The sequence below is a fragment of the Arachis ipaensis genome, chromosome B3 (genome assembly GCF_059453495.1).
Source record: "Arachis ipaensis isolate K30076 ecotype BB chromosome B3, ASM5945349v1, whole genome shotgun sequence".
Taxonomy (NCBI): Eukaryota; Viridiplantae; Streptophyta; class Magnoliopsida; order Fabales; family Fabaceae; genus Arachis; species Arachis ipaensis.
Genome location: NC_142438.1, coordinates 81,812,107 through 81,818,755, shown reverse-complemented (window position 1 = coordinate 81,818,755; position 6,649 = coordinate 81,812,107). Strand labels below are relative to the sequence as shown.

At 37.9% G+C, this 6,649-nt stretch overlaps 1 non-coding gene across 1 annotated transcript; it reads right to left on the bottom strand.

Annotated features, from left to right (window-relative positions):
- Nucleotides 1-5,292: 5,292 nt before the first annotated feature.
- Nucleotides 5,293-5,400, bottom strand: LOC148571329 (small nucleolar RNA R71). Its single transcript, XR_015908832.1, has one exon. It is a non-coding gene; the product is annotated as a small nucleolar RNA R71 (small nucleolar RNA).
- Between the last annotated feature and the right edge of the window lie 1,249 nt (nt 5,401-6,649).

The window sequence follows — 6,649 nt, the reverse complement described above, 5'->3', positions numbered from 1 at the left end:
CTTGATGGAACCTATTCCAAAGAAATGTGGTGACCCTGGACCTTGTTTGGTGTCTTGTTGTATTGGTGGGCGTACTTTTTATGACTGTATGTGTGACCTTGGAGCTTGCGTAAGCAACATGTCACTTTCTATCTTTGTGCGGTTGAATCTAGCTCCATTAAAGAAGTCAGTGGCGAGATTTGCCTTAGCCGATAAAAGTGTGATCACGGTGATGGGAATAGCAGAAGATGTACTTATGGCGATCAAGGACTTTTACTTGAAATACCGCCAACAGAAAATAGAAGCTCATCCTCCGTTCTACTTGGTAGACCCTTCCTCAAGACTTCTAAATTCAAGTTAGATGCCTTCACCGGCACATATTCCTTTGAGGTTGGAGATAAAACTATCAAGTTCAAGAAAAAAATAGGCGAAAAAAAAAATAGAAAGAAAAAGAAAAAGCAAGCAGAAAAAGCCAATAACCCTTAAAACCAAAAGGCAAGGGCAAATAAAAAGGATCCCAAGGCTTTGAGCATCAGTGGATAGGAGGGCCTAAAGGAATAAAATCCTGGTCTAAGCGGCTAAACCAAGCTGTCCCTAACCATGTGCTTGTGGCGTGTAGGTGTCAAGTGAAAACTTGAGACTGAGCGGTTAAAGTCAAGGTCCAAAGCAAAAGAAGAGTGTGCTTAAGAACCCTGGACACCTCTAATTGGGGACTTTAGCAAAGCTGAGTCACAATCTGAAAAGGTTCACCCAATTATGTGTCTGTGGCATTTATGTATCCGGTAGTAATACTGGAAAACAAAATGCTTAGGGCCACGGCCAAGACTCATAAAGAAGCTGTGTTCAAGAATCATCATACTGAACTAAGAAAGTCAATAACACTATTCGAAATCTGAAGTTCCTATAGATGCCAATAATTCTGAACCTCAATGGATAAAGTGAGATGCCAAAACTATTCAAGAGGCAAAAAGCTATAAGTCCCGCTCATATGATTGAAGCTCTATTTCATTGATAGTTTGGAATTTGTAGTATATTCTCTTCTTTTTATCCTATTTGATTTTAAGCTGCTTGGGGACAAGCAACAATTTAAGTTTGGTGTTGTGATGAGCGGATAATTTATACGCTTTTTGACACTGTTTTTAGTATGTTTTTAGTAGGATCTAGTTACTTTTAGGGATGTTTTCATTAGTTTTTATGTTAAATTCACATTTCTGGACTTTACTATGAGTTTGTGTGTTTTTCTGTGATTTCAGGTATTTTCTGGCTGAAATTGAGGGACTTGAGCAGAAATCAGATTCAGAGGTTGAAAAAGGACTGCTGATGCTGTTGGATTCTGACCTCCCTGCACTCAAAGTGGATTTTCTGGAGCTACAGAACTCGAAATGGCGCGCTTCCAATTGCGTTGGAAAGTAGACGTCCAGGGCTTTCCAGCAATGTATAATAGTCCATACTTTGGCCAAGAATTGACGACGTAAACTGGCGTTCAACGCCAGCCTTCTACCCAAATCTGGCGTCCAGCGCCAGAAAAGGATCCAAAACCAGAGTTGAACGCCCAAACTGGCACAGAAACTGGCGTTCAACTCCACAAATGGCCTCTGCACGTGCAACACTCAGGCTCAGCCCAAACACACACCAAGTGGGCCCCGGAAGTGGATTTATTCATCAATTACTTACTCATGTAAACCCTAGTGACTAGTTTATTATAAATAGGACCTTTTACTAGTCTTTTAGACCATCTTGGAACGCATTGTTCTTAGACCATAGGGGCTGGCCACACGGCCATGCCTGGACCTGCACTTATGTATTTTCATACGGTAGAGTTTCTACACTCCATAGATTAAGGTGTGGAGCTCTACTGTTCCTCAAAGATTAATGCAAAGTACTACTGTTTTCTATTCAATTCTTCTCATTTCGCTTCTAAGATATCCATTCGCACCCAAGAACGTGATGAAGGTGATGATTATGTGTGACGCTCATCATCCTTCTCCCTTATGAACGCGTGCCTGACAAACACTTCTGTTCTACATGAATTAAGCTAGAATGAGTATCTCTTAGATCTCCTAACCAGAATCTTCGTGGCGTAAGCTAGAATGATGGCGGCATTCAAGAGAATCCGGAAGGTCTAAACCTTGTCTGTGGTATTCTGAGTAGGATTCAATGATTGAATGACTGTGACGAGCTTCAAACTCGCGATTGTTGGGCGTTAGTGACAGACGCAAAAGGAGGGTGAATCCTATTCCAGCATGATCGAGAACCGACAGATGAATAGCCGTGCCGTGACAGGGTGCGTGAGCATATTATTCACTGAGAGGAGGGGATGTAACCATTGACAACGGTGATGCCCTTGCATAAAGCCAGCCATGGAAAGGAGTAAGACTGATTGGATGAAGATAGCAGGAAAGCAGAGGTTCAGAGGAACGAAAGCATCTCCATTCGCTTATCTGAAATTCCTACCAATGAATTACATAAGTATTTCTATCCCTATTTTATTATATTAAATTCGAAAACACCATTATCACTTTATATCTGCCTGACTGAGATTTACAAGGTGACCATAGCTTGCTTCATACCAACAATCTCCGTGGGATTCGACCCTTACTCACGTAAGGTATTACTTGGACGACCCAGTGCACTTGCTGGTTAGTTGTATCGAAGTTGTGACAATTATGAATTAAGATCAGAGCACCAAGCTTTGGAGCCATTACCAGGATTTGTTCGAGCCTGGAGATCACAATTTCGTGCACCAAGTTTTTGGCGCCGTTGCCGGGGATTGTTTTGAGTTTTCGGCAAGCTTTTGGTCCGGTAACATCAGTGCCAGATTCCCTTTTGATCCGGCAACAGCACCAAGTTTTTGGCGCAGTTGCCGGGGATTGTTTGAATTTGGACAACTGACGGTTCATCCTGTTGCTCAGATTAGGTAATTTTTTTTTTGTTTTCAAAAATCTTTCAAAAATATTTTCAAAAATCTCTCATCTGTTTTCGAAAAAAAATAAAAAAAAATATTTTCAAAAATTTATTCAAAATTTTTAAGAATGAATTCTAGTGTTTCATGAAGCCTGTGAATCCTGGCTGGCTGTAAAGCCATGTCCAAAGTCATTTGGACTGAGGCTTACAATTTGTTGTCAAGAGCAAATTAGTTGTTGCTCATCCACCTGCTGCTGATCCATGATCACCTGCTGAAGCTTGGCTGGCCATTGGCCATGTCTAGTGTTTTGGACCGGAGCTTTCATTGAAAGCTTGGCTGGCTAGTGAGCCATGTCTAATTCCTGGACTGGAGCTTTAGACTAACATGGCAAGATTCCTGGAATTCATGTTATAAATTTTGGAATCCTTAATTTTTCTTTTTCATATAATTTTCGAAAAATCCAAAAAAATTAGAAAATCATAAAAATAAAAAATATTTTGTGTTTCTTATTTGAGTCTTGAGTCATATCATAAGTTTGGTGTCACTTGCATATGCATCTTGCATTTTTTTCGAAAATATCATGCACTCATAGTGTTCTTCATGATCTTCAAGTTGTTCTTGGTAAGTCTTCTTGTTTGATCTTGATGATTTTTTGTTTTGTGTCTTTTCATGTTTATCATATGCATTCTTGAATTCTTAGTGCCTAAGCATTAAAGAATTCTAAGTTTGGTGTCTTGCATGTTTTCTTTGCATTAAAAATTTTTCAAAAATATATTCTTGATGTTCATCATGACATTCATAGTGTTCTTGGTGTTCATCTTGACATTCATAGCATTCTTGCATGCATTCATTGTTTTGATCTAAAAATTTCATGCATTGCATTTTTTTGTGTTTTTCTCTCTCATCATAAAAATTCAAAAATAAAAAAAAAATATCTTTCCCTTTTTCTCTCATCAAATTCGAAAATTTGAGTTGACTTTTTCAAAAATTTTTAAAATCAAGTTGTTTCTTATGAGTCAAATCAAATTTTCAATTTGAAAATCTTATCTTTTTCAAAATCTTTTTCAAAAATCAAATCTTTTTCAAAATTCTTAGTTATTTTCGAAAATTCCAAAAATATTTTTCAAAAATCTTTTTCTTATTTTTGTACCAAATTTTCGAAAATAACATAATCAATTAATGTTTTGATTCAAAAATTTGAAGTTTGTTACTTGCTTGTTAAGAAAGATTCAAACTTTAAGTTCTAGAATCATATCTTGTGATTTCTTATGAATCAAGTCATTAATTGAGATTTTAAAAATTCAAATCTTTTTCAAAAACTAACTTCTGTCATATCTTTTCAAAAATATCTTCTTATCTTATCTTTTTCAAAAATATCTTTTCAAAATATCTTTTCTAACTTCCTAACTTCTTATCTTTTCAAAATTTGTTTCAACTAACTAACTAACTTTTTGCTTGTTTCTTAACTTTTTCAAAACCACCTAACTAACTCTCTCTCTCTCATTTTCGAAAATATCTTCCCTCTTTTTCAAAAATTTCTTTTTAATTAACTAATTATTTTTATTTTTTATTTTTTATTTCAAAAAAATTTTCGAAAATTTCTAACATTTTTCAAAAACCAATTTTCAAAAATCACTAACTCTTTTTCAAACTAATTTTCGAAAATTATCCCTCCCCCATCCTATTCTATTTATTCATTCATATCCTAACATCTCTTCTCACATCTCTTCCATTCGTACAGTTGTGTTTCTTCCTTACATCACATTCTTTATCTCCCCCTCTTCTTCTACTCATACAGGGATCCCCTTACTGTGGTATAAAGGATCTCTATTATTATTATTATTATTATTTTTCTGTGCCTTCTTCTTTGTCATATGAGCAGGAGCAAGGATAAGAACATTCTTGTGGAAGCAGATCCAGAACCTGAAAGGACTCTGAAGAGAAAATTAAGAGAAGCTAAAATACAACAATCCAGAGATAACCTTTCAGAAATTTTCGAACAGGAAGAGAAGATGGCAGCCAAAAATAATAATAATGTAAGGAAGATGCTTGGTGACTTTACTGCACCTAATTCCAATCTACATGGAAGAAGCATCTCCATTCCTGCCATTGGAGCAAACAACTTTGAGCTGAAACCTCAATTAGTTTCTCTAATGCAGCAGAACTGCAAGTGTCATGGACTTCCATCTGAAGATCCTTTTCAGTTCTTAACTGAATTCTTGCAGATATGTGATACTGTTAAGACTAATGGAGTAGATCCTGAAGTCTATAGGCTCATGCTTCTCCCTTTTGCTGTAAGAGACAGAGCTAGATTATGGTTGGATTCTCAACCCAAAGACAGCCTGAACTCTTGGGATAAGCTGGTCACGGCTTTCTTAGCCAAGTACTTTCCTCCTCAAAAGCTGAGCAAGCTTAGAGCTGATGTCCAAACCTTCAGATAGAAAGAAGGTGAATCCCTCTATGAAGCTTGGGAAAGATACAAACAGTTGACCAAAAAGTGTCCTTCTGACATGCTTTCAGAATGGACCATCCTGGATATATTCTATGATGGTTTATCTGAGCTATCAAAGATGTCACTGGACACTTCTGCAGGTGGATCCATTCACCTAAAGAAAACGCCTGCAGAAGCTCAAGAACTCATTGACATGATTGCTAATAACCAGTTCATGTACACTTCTGAAAGGAATCCTGTGAATAATGGGACACCTATGAAGAAGGGAGTTCTTGAAGTTGATACTCTGAATGCCATATTGGCTCAGAATAAAATATTGACTCAGCAAGTCAATATGATCTCTCGGAGTCTGAATGGAATGCAAGCTGCATCCAACAGTACTCAAGAGGCATCTTCTGAAGAAGAAGCCTATGATCCTGAGAACCCTACAATAGCAGAGGTAAATTACTTAGGTGAACCTTATGGAAACACCTATAACTTAACATGGAGAAATCATCCAAATTTCTCATGGAAGGATCAAAAGCCTCAACAAGGCTTTAATAATGGTGGAAGAAACAGGTTTAGCAATAGCAAGCCTTTTCCATCATCCACTCAGCAACAGACAGAGAACTCTGAACAAAATGCTTCTAATTTAGCAAATCTAGTCTCTGATCTATCTAAGGCCACTGTAAGTTTCATGAATGAAACAAGGTCTTCCATTAGAAATCTGGAAGCACAAGTGGGCCAGCTGAGTAAAAGGATCACTGAAATCCCTCCTAGTACTCTCCCAAGCAATACAGAAGAGAATCCAAAAGGAGAGTGCAAGGCCATTGACATAAGCGCCATGGCCGAACCTGTGAGGAGAGGAGAGGATGTGAATCCCAAGGAGGAAGACCCCCTGGGACGTCCAGTGGTCAATAAGGAGCTTCCCTCTGAGGAACCAAAGGAATCTGAGACTCATCTAGAGACCATAGAGATTCCATTGAACCTCCTTATGCCCTTCATGAGCTCTGATGAGTATTCCTCTTCTGAAGAGAATGAGGATGTTACTGAAGAGCAAACTGCCAAGTTTCTTGGTGCAATCATGAAGCTGAATGCCAAATTGTTTGGCATTGATGCTTGGGAAGTTGAACCTCCCTTGTTCATCAATGAACTAAGTGATCTGGATCAACTGACATTGCCTCAGAAGAGACAAGATCCTGGAAAGTTCATATTACCTTGTACCATAGGCACCATGATCTTTAAGGCTCTGTGTGACCTTGGTTCAGGTATAAACCTCATGCCCCTCTCTGTAATAGAGAAACTGGGAATCTATGGGGTGCAAGCTGCTAAAA